Source organism: Rhinolophus ferrumequinum, chromosome 13 (genome assembly GCF_004115265.2).
Source record: "Rhinolophus ferrumequinum isolate MPI-CBG mRhiFer1 chromosome 13, mRhiFer1_v1.p, whole genome shotgun sequence".
Lineage (NCBI taxonomy): Eukaryota > Metazoa > Chordata > Mammalia > Chiroptera > Rhinolophidae > Rhinolophus > Rhinolophus ferrumequinum.
The window spans coordinates 12,794,866-12,810,727 of NC_046296.1; the positions used below are offsets into that span (position 1 = coordinate 12,794,866).

General features: G+C 42.0%; 1 protein-coding gene across 7 annotated transcripts in view; it reads right to left on the minus strand.

The window, feature by feature from the left end:
• CTNNA2 (catenin alpha 2) overlaps positions 1-15,862 on the minus strand; it is a 1,256,663-nt gene that overhangs the window by 310,354 nt on the left and 930,447 nt on the right. The gene's annotated exons all lie outside the window — the stretch shown is intronic.

Consider the following 15,862-nt stretch of genomic DNA (forward strand, 5'->3'; position numbering starts at 1 on the left):
TCCTGGTATGTGGCCTGTGGTCCTGGCCTAATTATTAACAGTGCCCCTTTTCACTCCCACAGATGTTTTGGTTGGGAAAAATGAATTATTCTGGTTGGGAAAGTAACTATTCACCCCAGGTAAACTGTAAGATGTTCACGTGACTAGAACATAGGGACTAAAGCGGCGCAAACAGGGCTGCTAAGGTATCAGAAAACCAATTGCTCAGGGTCTCTAGGGAGATACCAAAAGGTTTGGGATATTACATAAGAATACGGGAATCGTGAGAAGCATCGTCCACAGAGAAGTAGCATGATCACAGAGGAATTTTAAACAGAGCAAAGGCAAGAGTGGATCTGAGAGTGCCATTTAACAGAGCTTTTGCTGTGATCTGGGCCAGTGGTGAGCGTGGCCTAGGTTAGAGTGGAAACATCAAAAACAGAGCCAAGTAGATCATGCAAAAACCATTGAGGAGGAATAACTGACAGAATTCAGTCTGACGGCTGAAAGGTCAAGGGAGTAGGCGAGGCAGTACTGCCCCAACTGGCCACACGGACTGAGCAGAACTCCCAAGGGTGCTTTTCACATGGAACACCATGCAGGCTGCACGGCAATGCGAACATTCTCGTCAGAGGCAGCAGGAGAGGAAGAGTCAGGGATAGGGGCCAGCTTTCTGGTAGGAGTGACTGGCTGGACAGTGGTGTTATGTAGGGACAGGTGAGATTCAGGACCCCATGTCACCATTTGTAAAGCCCTCGTATAATATGTGTCACTCTTTACCACTTATTTTGTCATGCATATGTCTTCCTTCTGTGCACGTTTGCGGCTGGTCTTCCTCTCACGTGCCCTACCCAGACTGTCAGTGCTCTGGAGCAGAGACCAGGTTGGAGTCGCCACAGAGCCTAGTGCATGGTCTGTCATGAACTCTTGGAAGAAGGTAGACAAATGGGCAGGGAGGTAAGGGGATTAGCTTCTGCAAAGAGAAGATTGGACATAGATGGGCTACACGGGTGAAAAGGCTGTATAAACCATTCCCAGTTCATCTGATTAAATACACCAATACAAGGGGAAGCGAACCGTTTCTGTAAAGGGCGAGCAGTAAATATTTTAGGCTTTGCAGGTCATACAGTATCTAGTGCAACTTGTGTTCTCTGCCACTTTAATGAATAAGCAACCACAGACAGTGTGTAGACATGTGGGTGTGGCTGTGTTCCAAAGAAACTTTATTTATGGATACTGAAATTTGAAAGTCATATAATTTTCACGAGTCAGAAAATATTATTCTTCTTTGGATTTTTTTCCCCAACCATTTAAATATGTAAAATCATTCTTAGCTTGCAGGCCCTATAAAAACAGACAGCACCTGAACTTGGCTTTAGGTTGTTGTTCGCTGAACCCTGGACCAAAATATCCATTCCCTAATGTGAAGGGCAGCTCAGCTTCTTAGCATACAAGCTCTCAAGCAGCATTATGGAAAAGCTCACCTTAAATGCCTCCCCTTTCTCCCAGTCTCGGGAACAAGGAATACATTTACATTCCTATTGTCCCAGATCTCTAACTCATCTTTTTTAAATGGTTTTGATTTCTTAAATGTATTCTCTTTCTGCAATCTTCTTTGGGGACCTTCTTTCTGTGTCTGCTTTCCCCACTTGACTCTTTCTCTCTCTTTTTTTTTTTTTTTTTGTGCAAGTTTGTTCTCTCAATCATAAATTTTGTTTTTACAACCAGAAGCATGACTGGGTTTGACATTTTTAGTGGAGCTGCTGAGATTTCCCCAGTTTTTGTTTATCACTTGCCTTTTCATAATCACGGGCAGCCTCAGCCCTTCCTAAATGAAGGATTGATGCTTACACAGCATGGGCTACACCTGGAAATCTATTAACAATTAACAAGCAATAAAAACAGACAACCCAAAGATCCAGAGGCTGCCAGCTTCATGGGAGGTAAGGACAGAGGAAAAGTGCTAATGATATGCACAGGATTTAATATATTAATGCCTGCCCAATGGCATTCGGAGCTCTACGCTGGTTATAAACACAGTGTGTTTGTCTGCCTGTCTTAAAGAGAAGCACTGTTTAAATGCACGCTGATTTCTGAAGCTAAACTAAGACATGCATGTGAGGAGAACATCATTCCCGCTTGTTTCATTGTGGAGCAATTAGAGCAAGGCTGGATGGATGTCCTCTCCAGAATGTACCTCACCAAATGTTTCTGCAGGATTGTATCCAGCAGCAACCTTATTTCAGTCTGGTGTTTTCTCTGTGTAGGAATAGCACCTCAGATTGAGGATAGCATCTGCCCAAATGCACGTTTTAAAAAATGAAAGAAAATTTGACTCAACAAGCAGAAGAATTGGAATAGCATCAATGGGACGATTTTTTTCTAGATCCAGACTAGGTGTAACTTATGACAACTGATGCCAAGATTCCAGAGGGGCGTGGCTCTTGATGCTACAAATGTACTGGGCATTAGGAAACAAAGTTCTATTCAGTGTATTCTCAAGGCAGTCAATATTCAGCCTGTCATGTGGTGGGGATGAACCTGCCCTTTCAGTCTTTGACATCATCGCTCTGGAAGACAACCTTTTATCTGGGAGGCAGCTGAAGTGAGGGAAGGAGTTGTCAGGGGATGGGGGCACACAGGACATCATGCAAAATGCCTTCTTCTTTCCCATCACAGGAAACAGCTGCACCGGTAACCAGAAGCTTCGGTCTTATCCAGCAATCTAGGACTTCTAGGATTGGCTACTATTGGAAAACAGGTGCTTTGATGGACAGCCCTATTTCCCCAAGAGACCCATCTCTGCAACTGGCTTTTTTGGGATGTTGCAGGCACCACTGCAATGTTAAATCCACAAGTCACGAGGGCATTAACATGAGCCCTGACCATTACAATGAGGCCTAAAGATTTAGAAGATAGCAAGTGCGAATCCTGCCACAGGAGTGTGTCTGGCGCGACACACTCAGGTGAGAATGCAGGCCTAGTGCGTGATGCATTTGCACCTGCCCTGCAATGTGATCCACCTCAGTCTTCACAGACTCTACCTCGTGAGATAAAAGGGCTGCACTTCCTCGGTGCGCCCTTCACTGGCCCATGGAAATGGACCATTTTCACAAACTACTAATTCCTAAAGCCATCAAGTGGATGGAGCCAGGGGAAGGAAGGAAGGAAGGAAGGAAGGAAGGAAGGAAGGAAGGAAGGAAGGAAGGAAGGAAGGAAGGAAGGAAGGAAGGAAGGAAGGAAGGAAGGAAGGAAGGAAGGAAGGAAGGAAGGAAGGAAGGAAGGAAGGAAGGAAGGAAGGAAGGAAAGAAAGAAAGAAAGAAAGAAAGAAAGAAAGAAAGAAAGAAAGAAAGAAAGAAAAATACAGTTTAAATATGTTTGGAATTTGTTAATAGGCAGGCATGGTCCTTTTGGAATGGAAATAGAATTTTTGATGAAGTACCTTGTGGCAAATTTGAAATATTGGCTTGGAGGCCTCAACAAGACATAATTCACTCCACTGGTGAGAACAAATCTCATTTCCACATCCACTCCTTTAAACTCCTTTGACCTGGGGGGAAAATGCTAGCCTGGAGCAAGTTTTAATAAAGACACCGGTGGAGGTGGAGTGGTTGCTGTAGTATGAGATGCAACAAGCCACGTGGTGGCAACAGACCCCTGGACCTGCAAAGACCCTGGAAGGCCGCTTCTGAAAGGCTTAACACTCCACCCAGAGCAGAACACGACATCTAAAAAACATTTCATTACTTTATGCGACAATTTGTCACGTAAGACTCACTCTGACTTAAATGGCCTGATTGCTTTCAATTGAACAATTGCTGAGAATAAAAGATTTTACATTATTTTTGATTAAAAACATAAAAAAAGAAAAACAGGCAGATGCAGTAGAGAATTAAAAAATAACGATAACTTTGGGATCAGAAAGACCTCAATTCAAATTTCAAATCCAGGAGAAATTTTAGTCCCTCCTTAGGACTCAATCTCTGCCACTAGAAGCATGCTTTCAACTAAGCTTATGTTATGTATGGGCAGGGACCATGTCTTTATTTTTTGCTGCTCATATCACCACCTGCCTTGTCATATAACGGACACTCGATAAATACGCATTGAATGGATCTGTGTTCAAGGATGGTTACATAGATGAAGAGAGCTAAGACATTAATATACAACACATTTGGTACCTTGCTTGGCTTGCTTGGTAGTTAAACAACAAATTCAAAACAAATGATCTGCTGGTACAAGGCACTGGTGTAAAGACCAGAAAAGAAGAACTTATAATGAAAAATCCAAGCAAACTGAAGAGGTTTGCCAACTGCTGTGGTTCTGGTAGGAACGGGCCAGGTCCAGGGAGTTCAAGGAAGGGTTAGATAGTAGAACACGACAGGGAGGGAGGCAGGACATCTTGGAAGTACAAGGGGGGGTTTTGAAAGACCCAGAGCCAGGAGCGACCGTTATGGAACCATACTTGCTAATCAATCCTTAGCTTCAACTAGCAGACTGAAAGGTTTCTCTGGGCTTCCAGAATACATCTATGTTTAGGCACGATAAGTCAAAGAAAAAAACTAAAGTGTGTGTCTAGAGAAGCCACATAAACAGCTCTCAGGAGGGAAGGTAGCCTGTCCTAACTTATGTCTCCTTGTCGCCCACTGTCCCCTAACAGAACCCCTCCTTTCAGTCTGGCCAGTCTGTCCCCAGCATTCTCTGTGACCATATGATGGTTTCCTCATTCCCTGGGGCTGGCTCTTTGAGCTTGTCTCTAACAATTGAATTTCCATATATTCTTTTTTTTTTGTTTAAGTCTGAAATAATCTATACAACTTTCCCATTCGTAATGAGAGAGAGAGAATGAACACATCCCAGTGCAAGAGAGAGGACTCTTCTCCATCTCCTTTGTCTTCACCACACCCTTACATTTGCTTCTATAATGTGGAGATTTTTCTCTCTCACTGTTTGTCATGTGTATATCCAGTTTCTTCAAGTAAAACATTAATTCTCCAAAGAAGGAACTTCCTTGGTGTATATCCTCCATGGGCTGGCTACTCACTCATGTGACCCAAAGAACAACTATCAATTAACAGGTGACAGAAAGTCAGCAGGTACCTGCTGCCCATTGCATAGACAGGAGCAAATGGACTTTCTGTGATTCTCAGTAACTTCCCACAAACATTTATAGCAAGTATGATATGCAAGGTAATCAGAAGGAATATCAACAACATTGTACAAACATACACATAAGCATATACATTAAATGCCCTCCCCCACCCCCAACACACACACATATTATGAGGGGTAACTCCACTTAGGCATTCTCAGAGGCAGGATTCCTAAGCAGGCTCTGGTGTAAATTCTGGCTACACTCAACTCTTGTGATCCGGGGCTGCCCATACCAGCAAAGCAGCTTGGGAAACAGCCTAGAACCTCAGCAGTAGGAGAAAAGGCTGATCCCACCCCAGCCACCAGTGCTGATTCTCTGGGCTACGTCCTTCTTCTCCAGTTGACTGTTCCAAACCTATTCCCCTTACCCCTGTCCCTCCTGCTCAGTGGTTCTTTCAGTCTGGCCCCTCAGCTCAGCCATCCCTCATCCCTGTCCCTGAAATACACAAACATGCATCTCCCTTTAACCTCACACCACTTGAAATCGCTGTATTAAAGTTTCCAGCATTGCTGCCTCACTCAAGAGAGAGAAAAGACAGAACTGTTACTGGTGTTTTAAGAAAGAACTGATCACCCTTTTCTGAGATAGATGGAAAATGACAGAAACCAAAAAAGCAATCCATCTGCTTTCTCATTGCTGGAATTGGAATGTGGATGAGCCAAGGGACAGGGACAGCTAAGAGTTTGTTGTCACAAAGAGCAAAATGGAGAGTCCAGAGAGTTCTCCTCATCACTCCAGAATGACCAACGAATCATTTGCCATTTCATATTAACTGTGACATGCATCCAACAATGGGCGCAAGATAAGCTCTCTATATTAATGAGGCAACATTTCCAAGTACCAGAATTGTGAGGAAACAGAGGGAGGAACAAAACAATGGAACCACACATGCACATAAGAGGGAAACCTATAGTGCAGATGGTTGCCCACCCTGAACACATGGATAAGCGATTATCACAAAGTTGAAAGAAGCAAGTCTTGGGCATATGTTCTAGCTGAAGTGGAAGAAGGGATGGGGATGACGTGGCAGGATAATTAGGGAATTAATTAATGAAAGCTCTATTTACACTTCTATTGCCGGTGCTAATTATTTGTTGGTTTGAAGGAAGGCCCTCTGTCTTCATTAGCGGCTGTCGGTGAATGATAGCACTCTTGGATTTCCACAAGTATTTGTGGTTTTCAAAGACTGTATTTGCAGTGTCAGCTCATGTTTTCACATGAGGACGGTAATAACCAAGGGACTCATACTCTCTGAAGCTAAAAATGTCTCTTTAATTTTTTTTTCCAACAAGAGGTATGTGACTGTTACTATTCCCTTCCTTTAGAATTTAGCCTCTGTTTGGTATTTAGTATATCAAGGTAACCATTTTCATCAGTTCTGAAGAAAAGAACACGGTTAGGTGCTTTGGAAGAGGATGAGTGAGCAAAAGTTCTCTCCATGAGGCATTTGGAGACCATCCAGTCCATTTTACAAATCCGGCATTCCTAATACGAGCACGCGCATCTAGGGGACCTGGTTTGGAAGTCTGTAGACAGCCTTTCAGTGAGGGATTGCTGATGGACTGACGGGTGATGGGGTCCACTCGCCCGGGCCTGAGATCATGCCGTTCTTCCTTTAAAAAGAAGAGCAGCTGTTTTTCTTTTCTGTTGATTTCTTGCGGCTGCCCTCAGATTTACAGCCAGACAGCAGCGTGTGTTTTAATTTCTGTAATCCTGTACGAGTCGTCAGGAACTACTAGGTAATGTAGGGAAACGGTGCCTGGGGGGCTGGGGGAGGGAAGAGACCGCAACAAGATAAATGAAGGTCTTTTCAGCAATGCCTGACACATATATCTGGAGAGAGCAACTGGATTTTCAAAAGGAAAGAAGTAAGGATGCTAGATTCAGCAGTTCTGATTCCTGAAAGAAAGGGTGTGCATAAACAGGAGGGAAGAATGGAAGAGACGAGACTATGGGAGAACAAAAAATGCAGTCATGAGAGATCTGACATGATTTCACTCTCGGGTGTTATTTTGGAGATATTTCTGACTTCCACCAATAACTAAAGAGAATCTAATCAAACCTATCCTCCTCTAAAAGCTAGACCCGAAGAAATTGCCTTTTTTTTTTTCTTTTTAAGAAGCTACTTTGTTTCCTTAAATGGAAAGTTTTCTGTGGTACATCTTATTTTAGAATCTCTTTACCTTCTCTTTTTTCCTATTTTTTTAAAAAAAATTAGAACGGTGGCTAATTTGCGATTTTGCTATTCCTGGGCACATTTAGATTGGCCATTAGTGTCAGATGCTAAAGGTGGCGATTCGGAAGGTAAAGGCATGGAGTCACATGTCCATGTAACCCTTAGCAAGGCGCTGAGATGGACTTCTGAAGGAGAGGTTAGGGGAGCAGGGTGGAGGAGGACACAACCTGAGTGTAGAAATAGATGACAGGAAGACTAGAGTTGCCATCTGCTGGAGGATGGAAAGAATGACATTTGACACTCACTGTTTGCAAGAGCAAAGCTAAATTCATGAGTGAAGATAATAAATCTCCATGTATTGTGTACTGCCAGTTAAAGGATTAAAAACCGGGAAGGGCTATTATAAATTCAGGGTGGCAGTTTGGGACAATGTAGAAGATACATGGGGAAAGTTACACTATGGCGTCCTCTTTACCTAATTTGCACTCGGCATACCCTTAAAAGGGATGACGACTGTGCTTTAAACCCTTTCAAATGCCAGCATGTTCCTTCAACATGCATTTCTCATTTTCACCACTGCAACTTTGAAAACGAAATTGATGATGGGGCTGCTTCTATAAGTATGCCTTCACATCACAGATCTTCCTTCTGCTTCTGTAACATGACCAAAGGCATGACGCTCACTTAGGTTCAGTATAAAGAGCACTGGACTGGGAGTCTGATAGGCCAGGTGGATAATCTCCGTTTGCTCACCAGCTACCGGAACCATGAGCCAATCGCTTCATTACTCTGGGCACTGATATTTTTAAGCTGTAAATTTATAAGTGGCGTGGAGGATGGGCTGCAGAGTTTAAATGATCTCTAAGGTCCTTTTCAGCTTTCAAATTCCGTGACTTTATAAGCATCCGAAACTCGTCTAGCGCTTCTAACATGAATATTCAAGCTGAATTCTCACCATTGCTTCTACTGAATGTAGCAAAACAGTATCTAATGGCTTGATTAATCAGCCATAACCACCTTGGCTAATGCAGGGAGAAATGTTCCCCCCTTCTTATAATGTAGAGAAAAATCCAGTTATTGAAACTTGATGCCTCCACTGCTGTTCCTCCGTGGCCATACCAAAGTTCCCTGATGAGGAAAAAGTATAAAACAAAAACCTCTTTAAGAATCACAGAGTTAGGACCGGTTAGCTCAGTTGGTGAGAGTGTGGTGCTCATAACACCAAAGTTGCTGGTTCAATCCCCACATGGGTCACTGTGAATTGCGCCCTCCTTAAAAAAAAAAAAAAAAAAAAAAAAAAAAAAAAAAAAAAAAAAAGAATCCCAGGGTTAGAACAGCCAGCACCTCGTAATCAGAAGTGGAAACCGAGGTTAAAGGACTCACCCACACAAAATGGATTAGATCACTTAATTGGCAAGTTCCCTCTTACCTGAGAAAAACCCACCCTTCTTTATGGAGCCCTAAATCCCGTGTAGGTACAGCATCCAAGTCGGTTGAACCTTCCTCTCTAATCACGTCTTATCTCGCCCAGAGTGATCCCTCCCTCTTCTGGAAACACTAGTGTTTATCATCCGAATCGCTCATTGAGCAATTAACATAGACAGCCTTTCATTCATTTATTCACTCCACAAATATTTCATGAGCACATTTTTAATGTTTGCATTCTTTTAGGTGGAAAAAAAGAGTTAAGACCCTCGTTCTCATGGAGCTTGTATCTTCGTGGAAGATTCAAGGGGAAACATTATATGAACAGGCAAATACCTAACAGTAGTATGTGCCATGGCATAAAATTAACACAGGATGGTACAACGATACTTTTAAGTTGAGTGTCAAGGAAGCCGTCTCTGAGGAAGTGACTGGTAAATTGTGATATGAGTGACAAGGAGATGGTTATTCCTAAATGACTAGTCCTAAAATGGACAGATTAGCCTTTGAGGGAAGGGCATTCTTACAGGAAACAGATTGATATTGGGTGGGGGAATCAAGGGAAGAAGTGAGGATGTAATAAAATCAACAAGAGGGATAGTGACAAAAGGTGAGGAGAGAGATGTGGGCGAGATCCAGACAATTTGGGGTCTCAATGTCATGCTGAAGAAACATGGACTTTTCTGCCAAGTATTCTGGGAAACTAAACAGAGAATTTAGGTTTCTTTCCATGTAAATCAGTTTCATAGACCTCCAAGGGTTAACATCTTTTTTTTTTTAATTGTCAAAACGCCTGCCCAAACCTTTGTACATGTAAGCCTTTTTAATGAATAGCTGCTGGTTGGTTAACTGATTTGGAAGCACATGGAATCTTTAAGTTAGTTAATATTTGCAGTAGGGACTTAACCCGGGAGCAGTCAAAGGTTCTGTTGAGTATGACACTCAAGTTCCAATCTCCACTAAGGCAGAGGAAATGAGCTCAGGGTGAGGCAGCTTGCTCTCAGACACAGCCCAGGACTGCGGCGAAGACACCTGACAACGCCTCACTCTGCCAGGATGAGCCAGCAAGGAACAAGGGGGTGTCTTTGTCTCTTTGTGGATTCCTTCAGGGCAAAGCAAATCCCCTAACTTTGGAGAGCGGTTCTCAAGGTCTTTGTACTCACAGTCACGCAGCTGTAATTGAAAGTTTGGAACAGGTAAATCTGTAACAATTCATGGTGTTCACACTCAAGAGAATATCTTTGTGTAAAACAGCAGCCTGAATAATGAGAATTAATTCAGAGAGGTTATTCTGTATTTTTTTTTTTTTTATAACGCAAGCCCTATGTTTTACATAGTTCTTTTGACTGGAGGGCGGTCTTTAATTGCAGCTTTAAGGGAAGCAAGTATTATAAAGAGGTCATTAAACATTATGAAAACTAGAATGCTTCTAATGTTCGCTGAGAGTAACCTGACTTATTTTTCACCCTGAGCTCTAGACAAGACAAATCCCAGGTAACTAGCAAAGAATTAGGATGGGGAAAGTCATCTTCCTCCTTCTGCCTGGCCCCTCATGATCTAAACAGGTCGTTCAATCTATGACGGGAGGAATCTTTGCTCTGGAAACCCGGGTAGATGCCAGCACCTTTTTAATCCTAAGTGATATCTAGGGTGCTAAGCAACACAAATAGAGTCACTAACAGCAAAAAGAAAGAGAAAAATGAAAGGAAGGGAGGGAGGGAGGAATCACGGGGAAAATAAACCAGGATGAAACTACATAGAGAAGCAAGGCAGTGCTAGCAGGTATGGAGATAGACAAGAGAGGTCAATGATGACAGACCACCATTGCAGGCAGAGATCATAACGGCCTAAGCATCTAGAACAGTGCCTGGCATCTGTAACAGATGCTTAAAGAGAGAGATAATTCAATGGATAGATGGATGGATGGATGATAGGTACATAGAGAAATAGTCAAATAGGAGAGAGAGGGAGAGAGAAAGAGAGAAGGAGAGAGGGAGGGTGGGAGGGAAGGAGGAAGGGAGAGAGAGAGAGAGAGAGAGAGAGAGAGTTGAATTTGAGAGATAGCAAGCAACAAGGAAGGAAAAAGAGGTAAGAGGAAACGCTAGAAATGAAGAGGAAAAAAGAAAGATCTAGGCGATTACTCCCAAATTTGGATGTATAACAGAATCACCATGGGGATCTGCCTGCCTGCAAATCTGAAAATACAGATTCCCAGGCTTGTTCTCAGCCCTATTATATCAGAAACTTTTTTTTTTTTTTTTGTGGTGGTGATGGAGGGGTGCAGCCAAGGAATGTGACCAAAGTCAAACCCAAAAGCTCCCCGGGGTGATGATGTGCAGTCAGAGTTGCGAACCATTTAGCTGTCTGCAAAGCAGAGGGGGGAAGATGCAACCCTTGGGCAGGGACAGGGCTGGCGCCTGCACTGAGCCTGGAGGCAGAGGCTGTGGTGCTGCCACAGAACGTCCCCTTCTCTTGAAGAGGATGGCTCATCTTCAAGAACCAGAGCTCTCCTCCTGTTACATGAGGTCTCCAACTTTGCTAGTTTCCAAATTCTATGCCCTTCAGTGGTGTTCGAAACGGCAGGTGGTGGACCACAAAGGGAGCTAGACTGGAAGGCAGCTTTCTGCTTTGTCCATACGTAGCATGGGATAGGACAATGGCCCTGGCCCTCCCGCACTCTCTTAGATGGCGAAGTGGCCCAGGTTGGTTTTGGGGTGTGGCCTCCTGTTGGCACCCAGCGGTGAGGGAATTTCTCTCGCGTGCTGAGGAACCAGCAAAGTGATTCGGTTTTGGAAAACGCACAAGGCGGCACCGACACCCATCTCCCCTGACAAGCATTTAGGATAGTCATAGTAATACAAGCTGCGGCCGCAGCGGCGGCCTGGGAAAGCAACTGCGCCCGGGCCACGCTGGCGCCTGGAGACCCGCTGTCCCTGCCGCCACCACCACCGCCCGGAGCTGCGGGAGCCTGTGGGAGGGAGCACAGCCGCCCAGGCAAGGGAACAACTGCCTCTGGGGATTAAGGCTACGTGGGCCAGAAGCATGTGTCACTATGACAATGGCAAATAGGTTCACTGGCTTTCAGGGAAGTGGCTCTGTGCAGTGTGAGCTGCTGAAGGCAGTTTCTCTCCAGTTCCAGAACATAGGTACCCATTCATGGGTCTATTTTTACACCACATAAAAGGGGGGCAGAGAGGTTAGGAAAGCCACTGTCTCATCACGGGGTATTTTACTGACCATGGCCTGTGCTGAGTTTGGTTAAGTGGTTCCAACTAATTAAAAACGTCTGGTGGTGGTAAGAAAACTAAGCATGATTATCATATGGTAATTAACTTGCTGCTTTAGAAAGAAACAAAACAACAACCACAAAAAATGGGCTAACTGTTCTGAGAAAGTGGTTCTGTGAAATTCTACACATCCCAATCCCAAACATCATCATAAAAAAATCACAACCACATATGCCAGCATGTTTTGTTCTGTTGTTGCTTCCCAAGCAAGAGGAACACTCACACGCTTCTCTGAAGCCTACTACACCTTTAAAAAATAAAAGTAAAATAAAATACAGAGCACCTTGAGAAGGGCGATAGCTTTTCCTAGAGTATAGATTACATACACGTCTGAGCTAGCCTCACAAAACATGCTATGAGAAATAAGGTATTGATTAAATACGGTCACAGTGAACACTAAACTTACATTAATATTTCCCACCCCTGGTGATTTAGCCTTTTATCATCCATCAGAGCCTAAGAGTGCATGTATACACACAGTCACCAAACTTAAACCTTGTCACAGTTAACAGGATTTAGAATATTCAGCCTTTGGTATATATATGTACACACACACACACACACACACACACACACACACACATATATGTATTTGAAAAGACAGATTTTTTTAAGCTCACTATCAATGCTTTAAAAAAATATATTCCATAATTATCCTTGGTTGTACTTTCATACATTTTATTGATTCATTATATATCACAAATTATTTTAAAATACGCTGTTCGATAAAGAAATAACATACTCGAGACAAATCACTGGTTGGTTCTAACACACTTCTTTTACTTCATATTTATGTGCTCTTCCCCCAGAATCTGTGCTTTGTGCAAATAATACTCCATGAGGAGTGTTTTTGTTCCCACCAGTCAGAATTGGTCCAGGACTTCCTCACCACCAGGCATGTGTGGAAAACCATCATAAGATGTTTTTCCCTGAGCCATCATTCCCCCAACCCCCATGTGAAATCAAAGTCAAGCTTCTTTGTTTCTCTAAGAGGCCTTTCCATTTTAATCTACCCATGGTAAATATTTACTTGGTAGGTTATCAAGTTCTCCCATGTTATGCTGGTTATAGACTTCTCTTATATTATTTCTTTTAGGCCATTTTTATACATGAGCATGTCAGAACCTATGTTAAACTTATCTTTGTACCTGCTACAGTGGCTAGCACATATAAATAGATAAATTCATACACACATACATACACATATGCATACTTGAGTGAATGGATGAATGAATGGATGGATAATGATGATGGCAAACACTGGTGCACTCAGCTGTTCAGGGCAATTCCTAGAGTTATTCTCCCCTCTTATCCCCCTCAAAAGCATCAGCACCCTAATGAAATGAAATGTGGATCCTGATTCAAACAAATCTACTTAAAAGAAAGGAAAAAGAAAAGAAATTTGAAGTTGAGGGTTGACGATGAGAGACATCTGAGTGCACATGCGTATTAGATCATATTAAAGAATTACCATCAATTTGCTAAGATGTGATAGTAGTATTGTAAAAAGCCCTTTTTTTAGCAATATACACTAAATATGTATAAGTAAAATATTATGAAATCTGCAATTTACTTTTTTATCTTTTTTTAATTAGTTTCGGGTGTACGAAACATAATGATTAGACATTTACACCCCTCACAAAAGTGATAACCTCCCCAAGTTTACTGCCCTTTTGACATCATATATAGCTGTTAAAACACCATTGACTATATTCCTTATTGCTGTATTTTACATCCCATGACTATATATAAGTATGTATTTGCATATTTGTATATATAAAATTATAGTTGACACTCAATAATACTTTAATTAGTTTCAGGTGTACAGCGCAGTGGTCAGGTATCTACACAATCTATGACGTGATCCCCCTGATAAGTCTAGTGCCCATCTGACACCCTACGTAGTCTTTACGACATTATTGATTCTATGCCTCATACTGTACTTCACATTCCTGTGACTATTTTGTGACTTGTGATTTACTTTTAAATATGCAAAAATGATGACACTAAAGGGGCAAGACATAATTAGGTCTAACATTTATAATTAGGTAGATGTCTAATCAAGTAATGTTTTAGTCACCTCTCTTCATACCACACTTCATAAGGAATAAAAAGATAGTAAAGAATGAAAGTAAGGACTAGCATATAGCAATTACGTGGGGATGATTTCAAATATTCTGTCTGTTGCTTACTTAACCATTCTGGGAGGCAAGCAGCTGACAGTATCACAATTCAGAAAAGGTAAGTCATCGTTAAATCGTACAGTTAGGTGCAAGGGCTGCTGGAGTTAAAGGAGAAAAATGCTTGGAGAACACTAAAGCTGTCTTCCAATGTAGATCCCCACTTTGCTAGGAAAAAGCAATGGACATCTGGCCAAAGAGAAGGGAAAAGACACTGCTAAATGTAGGTTCACTATTAGTAGTAGTAATGGCAATAATAAAGCATTCTCACAGCTGTAGAATTCAACTTTAAAACCATCTGAATAGGTACCAACTCGTGTTTATTTCGTAAAAAGTTGTTCTATAAAGCAAGAACATTATTCCCATTTTATAGATGAAGAAACTTAAATCCTGATAGTCAATGCTGCATTTATCCTTGAGATGTTTACAATTATTAAATGAATGAAAAATAATTCCCAAGGTGAAGGCAATAGCTAAATCTCAGAATCAGGGCAAAATTATTCCCTGACATTCCAATTATTACTTTGTAACATGCGATTCCTCCCTCATCTTTTTCCAAAATAGTTGGGTGGAAAACTGTGCCTCATATCCTACCAGCAGGCTAAGGAAGAGACTCTCTCCTTGCTGCCGCACAGACCCAGTTCATGAGTCGTGACTATCTTTATATAGAACATCAAATATTTCTGGAGGGCTTTTTAATATGTCTCATTTTAACCCTCCTGACACTGCTGGGTGGTAAATGCCATCTAGTTTACTTTATAAATCAAGAATTCTTATGACAGCTGGGATGTTTTCCTAAGTGGCAGTGGAGTCAGAGTAGAAAGACTTCTGGAATTGGAGACCTAGAGACAGTCTTACTATAACCATATCGTCAAAGTCATACAGTATTGCTTTTCTTTTTCAGCCCTCAGGGATTCTGAAAGAGCAAAACCATCAAAGCTAACAGTAGTTTGCTTGCCACATTGGTTGAATAATATCCTGAGCAGGACACTTGGATCTCAGAAAAAGATTTCTGAAGCCTTTGCAATGTTCACAACAACTACAGAAGAGATATACTATTCCCTGTATTATGTAATGAAACAAACTTTGTTTAGATTTGAAGAGATGAGGCCAGTTTGGCAATACGCCAATTTCATTTCGTCAAACAACTATTTAGTTGTTTACAACAAAAATACTGGTTGGTATCCATCCGTCCTTGTTAGGCAATTCAATTGAAAGGAAGTGGTTGAATTTCATTAAACAATATTTCAAATTTGTAGATATCCTTCAAACACCACATATATTGAAATCAAGTAGATAAATTTAAATTATTTTGAGAATTATCTGTTTTTAGAATGAGTACTTAGCCATACAGGGTTATTACTATCTGAATATAGGTACCCTATCGGTATGGTCAAAGGAACTCAAGACGGCCATTTGAGTAGAGAGGGCTGCAACCAGGACAGGCTCTCATCTCTGATAGGGTTTGATAAAGGATGAGTTTCTCCTTTTGACAGCAGCTCGCAAAGCATAGGGTTGAACCCCCAACAGCCTACGTTCCTTAACCACCAGTTATGAATTGTTCAACCAAACATACATCAAAACGTCTTCTAGGACTATTCTGATACTGTCACTATTGAATGTCTAGTGTAAGATACAACAACCCAATAAAGGTAGAAAT